General features: G+C 38.1%; 1 long non-coding RNA gene across 2 annotated transcripts in view; it reads right to left on the reverse strand.

Moving 5' to 3' along the window:
• The window catches only part of LOC148970486 (uncharacterized), a 76,481-nt gene that overhangs the window by 32,211 nt on the left and 28,331 nt on the right, over positions 1 to 15,939 (reverse strand). The window lies entirely within an intron of this gene.

The following is a 15,939-nucleotide window of genomic DNA, read 5'->3' on the forward strand; positions in this document are numbered from 1 at the left end:
AGAACGGAGACACGGGGAGACACGTATTAATATTTGATGGACTTTCCCAACAGCAACCGCATAGCAATGGTCATGGCAATGGTGACCAAAGCACAATTTGTTATTAAAATATGAATATTGAATAATGTTAGAGACCGTTTTTTACTTTCAAGTTTACAGGCAAGGAATGACTGAAAGTATTATAGTGTTGTATATATGGAGAAAATAATGCATTTAATCTTTAATTCAATTCAAATTGATTTGTAAAGCTTCAGCTTCACAGAAAGTACAGATTTAATCTTTAATGCATTTGTGACCTGGCATTGAATCAATAAATTAATACGGTTTTGAAATTGAATAAATAATATGAAATTATTTGCTAACAAGCAGGACAATACTGAATATTTAGATGTCAGACCAGTACTGGAAAACCCAAATAAATAAAGCATACTGTTTTGAAATGAAATAAATAATATTAAATTATCTGATACCATGCAAACAAATATTAAAGGCGAGTAAGTAAATAAATAAATCTAATCAATTATAATTATTATAGTATATTCTTTTATAATGGAATCAATCTTAAAATGATCGATATCCAATTAGATTGATATCCAATTAACTATATATATATACAGTGGGGCCAAAATATATTTAGTCAGCCACTGATTGTGCAAGTTCTCCTACTTAGAATAATGAGAGAGGTCTGTAATTTTCATCGTTGGTACACTTCAACTATAACAGACGAAGAGTAGGATTTTTTAAAGAATATATTTGTAAATTATGGTGGAAAATAAGTATTTGGTCAATAACAAAAGTTCTCAATACTTTGTAACCTTAACCATAACCTTTGTGGGCAATGTCAGATGTCAAACATTTCCTGAAAGTCTTCAGGTTTGCACACACTGTAGCTGGTGTTTTGGACCATTCCTCCATGCAGATCTCCTCTAGAGCAGTGATGTTTCAGGGCTGCCACTGGGCAACATGGACTCCACAAACTTTCTATGGGGTTGAGGTCTGGAGACTGGCTAGGCCACTCCAGGACCTTGAAATGCTTTTTACGGAGCCAATCCTTCGTTGCCCGGGCAGTGTGTTTGGGATCATAGTCATGCTGGAAGATCCAGCCACGTTTCATCTTCAAGGCTCTCGCTAATGGAAGGAGGTTTTGACTTAAAATCTCACGATATATGGCCCCGTTCATTCTTCCCTCAACACGGATCAGTTTTCCTGTCATTGGCCATGGTTGAGTTTGGAGTGTGACTGTTTGAGGCTGTGGACAGGTGTCTATAACGGGTTCAAACAGGTGCCAATAATACAGGTAACAAGTGGTTGTGGGTGACAAAATACTATTTTCCATCATAATTTAAAAATAAGTTCTTTAAAAATCTGAAAATTTTGAAATTTGAAAATGTGATTTCCTGGATTTTTTCCCCCTCATTTTGTCTCTCATAGTTGAAGTGTACCTATGATGAAAATTACAGACCTCTCTCATTATTCTAAGTAGGAGAACTTGCACAATCAGTGGCTGACTAAATACTTATACATATTCAACATTGCCAAACAGACCAATATATATATATATATATATATATATATATATATTAGGGCTGTGCAAAAATTAATTGCGATTAATCGCATCCAAAATAAAAGTCTGTGTTTACATAATATATTTGTGTGTGCTGTATATAATTATTTTGTATATATAAATACACACACATGCATGTATATATTTAAGAAAATGTGTTATTCATATATAAAATATTTATATTTATATAATATAGATTATGTATTTATTTATATATACAGAATTTAAGCGCAAATAATTCTTAAATATATACATGCATGCATAGGTATTTATATATACAAAATAATTGTATACAGCACACACAAATATATTATGGAAACACAGACTTTTATTTTGGATGCGATTAATCGCAATTAATTTTTGCACAGCCCTAATATATATATATATATATATATATATATAAATTATCTGCCAAACAGACCAATGTTGAATACTTAAAAATAAACTTATAAGTAAAGAAGACTAATACTGAAACAAATCAAATAAATAAACAAACAAAACAAACAGACAAATAAATAAATAAATGAATAGTATATTCGTTTGTAATTTTTAAAACATAACATGAACATCTGCAACCAACCAGGACAATTGTGTATAGTTATACTGTAAATAAAGAAATAAATCATAAATATAAGAGTATATTCTTTTGAAATAAAGTAAATGAAAATGATTGACTTAAATTAAATGAATACATTTATAAACAATCAGATCCACACTGTGGCTTAAGCAAACTGCGTCCTAATACAAGTGGCGCAGGGCTGAGGTGAGATGAGTCAAAGTCCTTTCAGGCAAGTCATGCCACTCGGCCGCCATCTTGGCAGCAGCTATTTCGGACTCAACAAGACCAGGCTCCTATCTAAATGAATAGGCAGAGAGTCAGAACTGCACTTTCACTGGTCACCGAGACATAAAAACTGCATGTATAGAAACAGCAGTAAAATATAATAAAAATCGCTGAAAAATGTTGATGACTTTGCACTAAAATAAGGTTTAAAACGCCGTTTTCCCACAGGTTATACTTTTACACAACGCACACATACACTGCATATCAAATCTGCCGCCTTTTCAAACAGTAACGTATTTAAATGTTTCCCGGCTTGACCGTTAAAAGCAGATGATTGGCTGTTCAGTGGGAGGGGCGGGGCATTTGCATACAACCGCCATCTTTGGTGTTACAGGTTTTCCCTAATATACATTTGTATTAAGGATTGAGGAAGTGGCACGTCTCCATATAAATAGTCTCTGGATAAGTTCAGCTTTCAGTAATCAGTCAGGCGGTACAGGACCGATAAGCCTAGATTTGCATGATGAGAGGACATCGCTGTTTTCAAACGTGACTGACATGTTTAACCAACTCCAGCCATAATCCATATTCACAAACACAAAGATGCTGGCTCTTCAGGATATCGGATTGATGGCTTACAACACGCTTGATGGCGTTAATATACACGTACGTTTGTGCAACAGTTCACACACTGCAGGAGGGTTTAAAACATGCATGAAGCAGAATGATGATTCCTCATGTGATTTACTTATACATGCACACGAATTGTGCACAGAGCCATGAACGCAAGATGCACGTCTATATGTTCTGGTACAGATGCCCATGAGACATTTACTGTGGGATTCTGGGAGATCTTGCTCAGCTTCAGAATATATTAAAGCCACGGAATGCATTTCATGGACCGACGAAATGCTTTTAAAGTCACCAGGAACAGACGTTTGCGACGTATTTTTATTTCGGCTCGATGAGAAAACCATTCCACAGAAACAAAAAGTGTAGGACCAGGCCTGATTTTATCCGATTGGGTGTTTCTAATCAAAATGGAGCCCGATATGACATTACTTGGTGAATATGAAATAATAGTCCATGGTTATAAGTTATGTCAACCTGAAACTATAATAATTTTATCTTCTGATCAACGCACGACATATTGTTTGCAGAAAGGCTCAATGGAACAGTTAAAATCATCCACAATCCCTAAAATGCTCCACTCTGACCTTTGATGATCAGAAGGTCAAACCATCGAGGGGTAATGCAAATCATAATACAGATATTACAAAGACCGTGGCCATTATTTTCACAATTCATATTTACACAAATGAAATGTTGCTCTATATTTAGAGAATAAAGGGCAGGAAGTCAATCTGGATTAGGATACACTCTTGAACATTACGATATTAAACACAGGGTTTATGACACACACACAAAATATGGCCCAATATGTTCAACGACTCGATGGGAACTGCAGGCTGTTTCCGAACGGAGCCTAATCTGCATACAACGCAACTGAGCGATGTTTTAACCAATAGCAAATGATCAGGTGACCTGTGGATGAAGCTTTGTGCTTGTAAGTATTAGAGGACATGTTTCCATATCCATTACTGAGCGCTTACAGCTGCACTGATGAAGACAGAGTGTAAACTAATTAGGCTGAATGTATGTCACAGCGCTGGCACCCGCCACACACACACACAGGATTACACACTAATGCTGGGGAAGCACTGAGGATAATCCACCCTGTTTTATAGCTTAATGTCATTCAAGGTAAAGATGTGAAACGGGCCATAATGCACAAAACATCCGTGGAGGTTTAAATTTACTCATTTAGCTGACGCTTTTATCCAAAGCCACTTACAATTGCTATATTTGTCAGAGGTCGCACGCCTCTGGAGAAACTAGGGGTTAAGTGTCTTGCTCAGGGTGATTCTATGGGTGGGTGGATGGGTGGATGGGTGGGTGGATGGGTGGAATGTGTGGGTGGATGGATGGATGGGTGGATGGATGGATGGATGGATGGATGGATGGGTGGGTGGATGGGTGGGTAGGTGGGTGGGTCGGGTGTTAGTGTTGCACGATGCACGAAAAAACAAAGACAGAGCAACTCAGGAAGGAAGGATGGATGGACGGATGGATGGACGGATGGATGGATGTATGGATGGGTGGGTGGGTAGATGGATGGATGGATGGGTGGGTGGGTGGGTGGGTGGGTGGGTGGGTGGATGGGTGGGTGGGTGGGTGGGTGGGTGGATGGATGGGTGGGTGGGTGGGTGGGTGGATGGATGGATGGATGGTTGGATGGATGGGTGGGTGGGTGGGTGGGTGGATGGATGGATGGATGGATGGGTGGGTGGATGGATGGATGGATGGATGGTTGGATGGATGGGTCGGGTGTTAGTGTTGCACGATGCACCAGTACTTCAAAAGTATCGCGATACTAGGAAATTAAAAACCTCACAATACCTAAATGTATTAGTATCGATACTTTTATGAATGACCGCGTTCCAGATTTGTAAGAGACGTATTTCATGTTGGTGTGTGCAACGCACGCTTCCAGTCCCTCCCTATTGACCTTTTTCACAAAAACCTGGATAATGGGTGGATGGGTAGGTGGATGGGTGGATGGATGGATGGGTGAGTGGGTAGGTGGGTGAATGGGTGGATGGATGGATGGATGGATGGGTGAGTGAGTGGGTAAGTGGATGGATGATGGGAGGATGGGATGATGCGTGGATGGGTAGGTGGGTGGATGGATGGGTAAGTGGATGGGTGGATGGATGATAGGTAGGTGGGAGGGTGAATGAATGGGTGAATGGATGGATGGAAGGATAGATGTGCACATTGAGACTAATTGTTAGAGAATTCAGCACATCACTAACTGCACATTATGTAGTAATGCTTGACTCAACAAACACCATTAAAATGACAAATAACGAATATGAAAAGGCAGTGGGTGTACTATGTTCATGTTTTATTAAAAACTAATGCAATTACACACAAATATACTGATATACACCATAATTTCCCTTGCAAATTCACACACTTCACTGAGGAAAGTTATTTCGCAGAGCATTAATGACCGATGAGCTCTTATAAATACACACACAGTCATGTGTGAGGTGTGTGTGAGTATGTGAGAGCGAGAGAGAGAGAGAGAGAGTGTGTGTGTGTATAGTCCAGGCGTTTGACCTCCTTTCACATGGCTGAACACAGCTGTACAAACTCTACAGACGACAGTAACTGAGGAACTGAGAACGATGTCTCTAGGCACCAAACACACACACACACACACACACATTTGGCATGTTTTATTCATGCACACACTCTCTCACACACACAGACATCAGAGTGAAGCAGACAGAGTGGAAACAGCGACTGTGTTTGTTTCTAAATAGAGCGTGTTTATCAAGAGGGTCTTGAGTAAACAAACAGCATGTGAAGAGATGTCTGACATTCGCCCCGTCTCTCTTGCCACTCACAAATGAGTCAAGAATCCCTCTCAAATCCAATTAAATACCTCACAATTAAAGTCAAACTACATTTTATGAAAATAATAATTTTTAATAACATTTTGTTTTATTATCAATACTATTAATACTGCAATACTATTATGTGAATAGTATTGCAATCTTAATAAATAATATATGTATTTCAAATAATTTTATAAATACTTTGCTATAGATCTAAGTTGAAGTAGAGGATCAGACTCCAAGATTTTTTTTTAATGACTGTGTAGGTTATTACTTAAAACTGGATTGTAATGTTTGTAACAACAGATCCTAGCAGAAGCACCTCAGTTTTATTTTCATTCAGTTGTAGGAAATTATTTGGCATCCATGTCTTGAGTTCATCAAGGCATGAAAAAAAGAGATGATCTACTGAAAAACCCATTTCTGGTTTAATTGTAAAATAGAGTTGATAATTAATGTTAAGTTTCCGAAATATAGTGGCTAAAAGAAGCATGACGAAGAGAAACAAAAGAGGGCCAAGAACTGAACCCTGTGGGACACCACATGAGATAAGCGCAGACGGTGAAGTGAATGACCCAATATTAACAGAGAAAACGAAGAGGATAACCACTGTAATGCTAGGCCCTGAACCCCAACTACACAATTGAATAGTTTCAGAAGAATATCATGACAAATAGTGTCAAATATGGCACTTAAATGCGTCAAAGATACATCCTAGGATCCTGAGGTCATTGGACGTTTCGGGTCATAACTATACCCCCTTAGCCAGGTGACCCATATGACAATATCAGGATAGCAGATGACCCATAATCAAATGGACAACAGAATGTAACTTGTAACCTTCAGCAATGCTGACTCAGTACTGTGCAAAGCTCTATAATCAGATTGAAATGTGTCTACAATGAAAAAAGTATCCAGATATGAACTGAACTGCATGCAGAAATGCAAGTCTCCAGAGTTATGTTTGCATATAAACAAATTAAAAAATAAAGTCCCAGTTCATCAACTGTCAAATACGTTCCTCTGAAAACTCCTTAGGAGAAACAAAATAGTTGTATTATACAGTATAAAAAAGGTACAAAATTATTGTGGATAACAGATTTAAGTGCACTTTGCTTTCAGCATGAAATGATAGGTACAAACACACATTAACCCAAGTCGCTGTTTAATCATTCCGCATGGTCTTGTCACACGAAAAGCTAAAAGCTGCCCTGTCCCAACATATCACTCAACCCCAAAGCCAGCAAACGCAAAAAAAAAAAAACAAGTCAGATCTTTTGGCGGCTCATAAAACAAGCCAACCAGACGTTATGTAACACCTGTCTGGGTCAGAGTTCACTTCAGGACTCCTTCCTCCGATGAGGACATCCTTACTATACAGTGAGTGATGCAGAACTGATTTGAAGGGGTCCCATGCAGAAAGGGGGACCCTTCTCTTTGAGTTCTGATTAAGACACACGGGGTGGCTTGGATTATAATCTGGGAAGCATGTGAAACGAGGCGGTCGCAGTGGGACACATGATGTCCTCGCTCTCGCTGCTGTATATAGGCCACTCTCTGGGAACACTGTGTACCGACAGCAGTTCACGTCACACACGCTCACAGCGTCCCGTGGCACAGAGCGCTCCCATCCTTCTGCGCTTGTTTAACACGCCCACTAAACAAGGGAGGAGAAGTGCAAACGGAAACCATTAGGAATAAAACGGCTCCCCAAACACTCAAGTAACCACACAGCAACACACTAAAATATTCAAAATACCTTAGCAATGCCTTAGCAACCCCATAGCAACTCACTAAAACATTCAGAGCACCTTAGCAACGCCTGAGCGACCACTTAGCAACACACTAAAAACATTTAGAACATCGTCACCCACATATCAACACCCTAGAAACCACTTCAAATGCAAATGGCAACTTCATAGCATGGTAGAAAATGGAGCAGAAACCTCACCAAGTACATAGAAAAAGAATAAAAACATCCAGAAACCACATAGCAACACACTAAAAAACATTTAGCCACATAACAGGCGCACCCTAGAAACTCCATCAGACACTTTAGCAACTTTATAGCATGGTAGAAAATCTTACCAAGTATAGCAACAGACTACAACATTCAGAACACCTTAGCAACCACATAGCATCACCCTAACAACCATCACAAACACATGGCACAATACAAACTAATCAGAAAATCTCACCAAGCACATATCAATGCCCTAGCAACCACATTGAAACACACTAAAACATTCAGATTAACTTAGCAATGCCATAGCAACCACATAGCAACATACTAAAACGTTCAGAGCAACTTAGCAACCACATAGCAGCACCCTAACAACCACCCCAAACATATAGCACTGTACAAAACAAATCAGAAAATCTCACCAAGGACATTGCAACACCCCAGGAACTACTTGGAAACACCTTAGCAACCCCATAGCAGCACCCTAGCAACCACCCCCAGAACACTATAATGTCATGGCACAATACAAACCAATCAAAAAAATCTCATCAAGCACATATCAACGTCCTAGCAACCAGACAGAACCACATTAAAACATTTCAAAAACTCTTGTATTCGAGATTCCTGGTTCTGCATTTGAAAGCAAGTTGTTGTGCTTCTCAGGTAATTTAATCTTGTTTTAAAGATGTTTAGATTTGTATAATATTTTTGCAGTGAAATACTACAAAAGGAACATACAGGAAAAGCAAACAGATTCAGAAAGAGAAAGAGAGAGAATGCAGTGCGCAGAGAGGACAATGTTTTTTCCCGCTGACATTCACCTTGGGAAAATGCGATTATACGACCTTTTGATTTCACCTCCAGCACTCATGCACAAACATACACACACACACTGTAACGACTCAGACAAATCAGACTCAACAACCAAAACAAGGTGCCAAGGTGTATGCGACAACCCCCAAAGTAATGGACCCAGGCCCTCTGGTTGCCATGGTTTCTGACCTGAAAGACTGAAAGAATGCAGAGCCTTGCTCTAATAGTAAAGGAAACGCACATCAAGCAGACTCTTCTGCATTCATATACAGATTAACTGTTCTATAAATGAACGTTCATCCCAGGACATTGTGTGAATGGTCATTACTGTCTGGAATGGTGTCTCCATTCGCTGGACAAACGGATTCATAATAATTTACATCAAGTGAATCAGTTACAATCAAGTGAATCAGTTTGACTGATCCAAATATTCATAATCATAGCAAGTTACGATTAATTATTAATATTTCCTTTTTGAGCTGATTTGTTGCAACACTCACCAATTCACACACACACACACAGTACAGACACACACATGGAGGCGGTGTGTGTGCAAACAAAGGGTGTTTAATGCTTTAGTGTCTATCAATATAAGTGGTGTAGACGTTAACATCTCCATCTGAATAATGCACGCTAAATCCCTCCAGACCGCCAGAGCAGGACTCACACAAAACTGGTGAGCAAACTAAAGTAAAACATCTAAACTAGCCAAACACTCAAACTAGTATTCAAGTTTATCAATACCTGCTGACATCTCTAATTTGACTAGCTTCTAATTACGCAGCACATTCATTTGTGCCAAAATAACTTTTGATTGATTGGAAGGCCTTTGATATCATCAACACGCTGATAATCCCACTTTATGTATCCTAACAATGCACAATTATTATTATTTCACTCCCCACTGTCAGAAAAAATCTTTGACCCACTTTCGTGTCGCGATCCACTGGTTGAAAACCCCGTTATATTAGAATACAAGGATTGAACTGACTAAAATAATATGCAGGAATCCAATGTCTAGAAAATCTATCCTATATTATGCAATAATCCCGTCCGGGGGCCGTCTGCTGTCGAATGAGACTCATTTAATCTGGTGCCGTTCGGTTTACTGTTTGGAAACATGTAACACATGGGAGTCCTGTAATCGCTCAAGGCTAAAAATAACGTCATAATGCTTGGTGAGCTGGAAACATGTTTATGAAGAGAATTTAAACAGGAGAAACAACGCAGGCAGGATAAGAGGACGGAAAGCGATCTAATGAAGCCTGTTGCTAAAACCAATATGAATAAAATCCACATAGAGCAGAAGAAATACACAGGACTGAGCATCACAGGGATTGTTCAACCCCGTAATACTTTTGTTCATATTCGTTCACAAATGAAGACATTCCTGATTAAATCTGAGAGCTGGATCACTCCTCCATAGGCTTCTATTGTAAATGAAACTGGCCGGCCCAGAAAGTTGTTAAAGACATCGTTAAAATAGTCCGAGTGGCGACAGCGCAAAGCGTTTTTATCCAGCTGAAAACGCCAGACGGGCGCTTGAGAGCGTTTTGGCAGCACAGCGTTTTTTCCGTTTAGACGTTTCGTTGCTATGATACGGAATATCCGCAGCAGTTTGAATGTTGTGACAGTTGGTCGGTGTGGTATTCAGTGTTGGGTAAGTTACTCTAAAAAAGTAATTAATTACTAGTTACTAATTACCTCTTCAACAGTGTAATTAGATTACTGTACTAATTACTCTCTCTAAAAAGTATTTAATTACTTTTAATTACTAATTACTTTCAAAATCCCATATCAATCTCAACCAGCTGAATAATACAAGGATAGGCATGAATCTGTTTAAATTTTTTTAAATAAATACTATAAAATTGCATGAATTATCCTTCAACAGACCAAGGTGGAGAAGGTTACATTATAAAAACATACTTTTTAGCATCAGAAAATACATTTTGATGTTAAACCCACTATTGTTTTATGTCTGATCTCACACTTTTTTCATACATATTTTACAATAATTCATACGAATTTGTACGAGTGCGGTCGTAATATTTAGACACCTCATAAAATGCATACGAATCGCTGTGAGATCGGATTGATCTATACACAGTATTTACCTCAATTACATCAGAAGTAACTGTAATTAAATTACAGATAAATTAAGAGTAACCCCTTACTTTACATTTTCAAGGGAAAAGTAATTAGTTACACCCAACACTGGTGGTATTAGTCCCGCCCCTCCTCCACTGTGATTGGACAATTGGGTAAAAAGTGACAGTGATGAGCGCTGCGTTTTATCCAAAGTTGAACATTTTTCAACTCCCAGCGACCAGTAAAAAACGCTCGGCGCTTCAGCGTGAAAAAAACGCTCAGCGCCTCAGTACGCTCATGGCGTTTAAAAAACGCGGCGCTCCCATTGAAAACAATTGAAAACATACGCCAGGCGCGTGGAAAAACGCTTTGGTGGACACACGGCCTAAGTTTATCAAGCAACGAGAACACTTTCTGTGCGCAACAAACACACAAAAATAACGACTTTATTCAACTATTCCTAGAGCCTCGAATGGGGTTGCCAACCGTTTCGTACAATATGGAATCGTTCCATATTTGACGCATAAAAGTCTAAATCCGTATTGAACTGATCCGTAATTTTGATAATCAATTCAGTGCAAATCCATGGCTTCTAATATGTATGTCAGGCAGACTATGAATGAACGAAGAGCTGCTATAATGGAAAATTCAGGGACTTGGCGTCCCCTTGGCGGGCTCTGACGTGTAATGACGTAGAGTTGTCTCATTGGGCGCGCGTCATTGGATGTGCAATTGCCGAGCGAGCCAGACAGCATAGATATGTGCAGCATAGATGTATACGCGGCTGTGCAGCTGCAAATGCGTTTAGGCTTCAGAGAATCAAGGAAAATTAGTTTCTGAAGACATCTGTAGGCTATTATAAGAAAGACTACTAAATTAAAAATATTATTTTTTGCACTTGAAAGAACATTCTAGAAGAATTCTGTTGAATAAGTTCGCACGAGGCCACAGAAAACTGTCTAAGCCGATGAGTTTTGAATGATATAAACAAAACCAATTCATTGTTCATTGTTGGCAAAATGATCATGATAGCTTTTATATATCTAGCCTATGTGGTAGTCTTTTTGATTTTGATTAAAATATTAAGCGCTGCGCTGATACACTACGTTAACAAAATCGAGGCCCCCAGAGAAGGAAGTGAATAGTTGAATAAAGTCGTTATTTTTGTGTGTTTTGTATTCTCGTCGCTTGATAAACTTAAGGTTGAGCCGCTGTCGTCACTCGGACTATTTTAACGATGTCTTTAATAACTTTCTGGGCCGGCAAGTTTCAACTACAACAGAAACCTATGGAGGAGTGATCCAGCTCTCAGATTTAATCACAAATATCTTCATTTGTGTTCGGAAGATGAACGAAAGTCTGAAAGAGGGTTGAACAACATGAGGGAGAGTCATTACTGACACAGTTTACATGTTTGGGTGAACTATCCCTTTAAACCACGACGGAGCACAAATACATACAAATCTACTGTAGATAAAACATGTACTAATTAATAAATGCAATTAAATGTATGCATGGGTCTCTCTGCGTGTAGTATTTTTGCTCACTGTTGTTTTTGGTAGCTATATTTAACCCGTGGGCATGTAAAGATGCTGTTTGTGCTGTGGGTCGGATCCAGACGCTGCTGAAACAGGAACTCTGTCCAGAACGATCAGCCCGCTCAAGGCAGACGAGTGCATGAAACTACAACACTAAAATAGCCGCCGCAGACCAACTGGGGAACTGAAGGTAAAAGCATATTCCAGCCAGGGTTATGTCATTATGTCCTTCGAGACTTTCTGTTTAAAATTATTTTTTTTGACAGAAAAAAGTATGATAACATTATCAAAGCAATCCCACAATCTATAATTCAGATGTCTTTCAGTGTATCTCAGAGTAATGTAACCCCCGGTCTTCTTCAGCTTTGGGTGAATGGAGGTTCTCTTACTCGCATAAATTTACCCATGTTACAATTCGGAACTATATCCTTATTATTCACATAAAAACTAAATTTTTCAATATTTCTCCAGTGCTGGAGTTAAGATTTTAAGAACAAAATATCTTTGCAATAAAAGCAAAGGAAATACATTTTAAGTGCACTTTGCTTTCAGCATGAAATGATAGGTACAAACACACATTAACCCAAGTTGCTGTTCAATCATTCCGCATGGTCTTGTCACACGAAAAGCTAAAATCATAAAATCTTGAGTGAAGTTTGGAGAATTTTTAAGATGTCGTCTTGGTTTTGATGTTAACAGTTGTGTTGATCAGATCGAAGCAACAGAGCATATGTTTTATGATTGTAAATGTGCCTATACCTTTTGGGAGGACTTGCATTACTGGTTATTCCCTAAATGTGAAGGTTTACCTGTACCAACACAGGAAAATGCCATTTTTGTTTTTTTTATGAAAGATAAAACGCTAGATTTGGCACTAGGGAAACTCTTTTTACACAAGAATAGATTTTGTTTTTCATAAAGAATTGTTTTTCTTTTGTAGTGTTTTGCTGCTTGTCTGATGTCGGAGACGTTTCATGTGTTGTACCAGGCCAATTTTGGTTGTTCTTATTGTTGATGTTGCAAAAAAACTGATAAATTGCTAGTTTCATTTAGTTTAAAGGGGCTATATGTACGATTTTTGATGTATTGATCCATTTTTATTGCCAATATGTGAATAGCTTGTAATGAAACTTCCCAGACTGCCTGTGTCGACTATGAAAGCCTGTAGATGTTAATGTGAAGGACCTGAGTCGTTTTTGCCGGGAATATCGAAAGCATGTGACGTTTACGCCGTTCAACGACACATGAAACGAGCGAATGCTTATACAATGTTCAGGATAATAAGCTGAACGAGCCGTTCTGTGCTGTAATCTTAATGTGTGTCATGGATTGATTCAAACTATAGTCTCACATAGCCAGATCTATGACGTCCACAGATGAAAAGTGATCTAATAAAAGGTCTCAGATTGCTTAGGAAAAATAAGCACCGCAGCTGATCTTGCAAACTGAGATAGAAGAAAGGATTTTAACATTCACACAATACACTCCACCTTTAAGGCACATAAGAAGTAATACATAGTTCAGACATGCATTATTGTCCTTTAAAGATACAGATCCACTCAAATATATCACATAATATTGCAAAATCAACATATCAGCCACTCAAAGTCACCATGCAATATTGCATTATTTATTCTAAATGATGATCAATTTTGTGTTGAATTCATTTCCCTGGTAATCTTGAATCAGAATAAGCTGATGACGAGGGCGGGGCTATAACCTGTCACTCACACGAGATCAGCCAGTAGCAAACCACAACCATCCAATCAATTCCTCAAAGGCACAATCAAGCCCCGCCCACATTTGTTCTTGTTCCAGAAGATATACAACACAACAATCGGGGAAGAAAAGATTAGTGCAACTTCTGTTTCACGCCGACTGTAAACCAGATTAAAGTAAACTGGAACGCATCCGTCACTTTTATAAACATGTTCTCTGAATAATCTTGGTCTCTGTACTGCAGACGTGAGACGCACAGGCCTGCAGATGGACGGTAGGTTTCAGTCCCCTCCTTCTCAAAGCTGCTTATCGGGAATGCCGGTCCAGTGTTGCTCCAGACACGGGCTGCTCCTCCATCTCTGGCAGATGGAAAATACCCTGATAATTCCCAAAGCGAGGATTAAACCGTCAGCATCCCTGCATGGGCGCTGTCAAATGCTCATTATGTATCCTATGTGAGACAGTCACATGACCTGGAAGTAACTCGTTTAGGAGGATAGGATGCAACATTCCTGGTGAACGCAGAAGGATATATACATATATAAGGTGAAAATCAATGCATGGCTCACAAATCATGCATTCGAGTGCAAGTCAACATCACAGCATTACTGCTGCTCATTACTGGGTTTAGTGATTGCAACACTGAGTATTAATCACCTTTTCTGTGTCTGAATCAAGCTGTGAGGACGGTGATCCCAGCCGGGAATTCCCAACATCCCAACAGTGAACGAAACTTAAAAATCTGCATACAACAATACTGACATCTAGAGGCCACTGCCTGCATGCACACACTAAAACACACTGACACAAAAAAAATATATAATTTATTATACATTGTATAAAATGTAAATTCCTAATTTAAGTTTGGTTATGCTTAAGTATAGGGTCCAATTCTTACTATTAATTATTTTCTTATTAGCATGCATACTGGCTGTTTATTTGTACTTATAAAAGCACATATTAATGCCTTATTCTGCATGATCACATTTGAAATCCTTTAATCCTATAATACCTAAACTTAACAACTACCTTACTAACTATTAATAAGCATTATTATAGCGTTATTAGGAGTGTATATAGAGGGAAAAGTCATAGTTAATAGTGTGACCATAGAGTAATAAATAATATTATTAAAAACTTTAATAATATATAATATAAAAATCCCAAATATATTTTTTAAATCATATAAATTATTGTAATTACATAATAATGATAATAATATAATATAATATAATAATTAAAAATAAATAATTTCCCACCATGCTTTTAGTGTTTTGATTAAAGTATAAATGCTAAATGAATGCATTTCAAATAAATGTTTTATATTTACTGTACATGTTTTGGGTAACACAAATATTTGTCAAAGCCTCAATTCTGAGTCTCATATTTCACAGGATTTTTTTTTTATGGTTTCACTATATTCATCTTAAGTGTCTTTATTACTTATATTCATCTTAAATGAAAGAAGAAAACTTTCTTGTAATAGAAAATTATTTTCAATGCTCACTGTTTTATTTAAAACAAACTATATTTTAATTTATTAAATACGAATGATAAGCACTAAATAGCAAACATCTGCAGTGTGGCTAATTTTCATGCCAGTCGTTTAATTTTTACTTTTAAAGAGAGTAAGTTTATCATGTCCATGATTCAACTTTAAACTAAAAACAGAGTAGCAGACAACGGACAGACGGCACGAATGATCCAATGACTGCAGTTCAGGAGTGACTATCAATATAAAGGTGCAGCATCTACTGCATTCAATCTAAAGGTTACACACACACACACCCATCTGCTGAAACTGCTGACATCATGCTTCCACTGCCAAACTGATAATGTCCAGATAATATTTCCAATCAGTAGCAATAAATAAATTAATATTTCAGAACACATGCAGCAGTGATAATGAAACATGCAAGGATCGCACGCTAATTCTCAGACTTTATCAAAAGATTTACGCTTGAGTTGCAAACTTCTGTCATTTTAACTCGATTATTTAC

Source organism: Pimephales promelas, chromosome 21, assembly GCF_988280905.1.
Source record: "Pimephales promelas chromosome 21, fPimPro1.hap1.1, whole genome shotgun sequence".
In the NCBI taxonomy this organism is placed as follows: domain Eukaryota; kingdom Metazoa; phylum Chordata; class Actinopteri; order Cypriniformes; family Leuciscidae; genus Pimephales; species Pimephales promelas.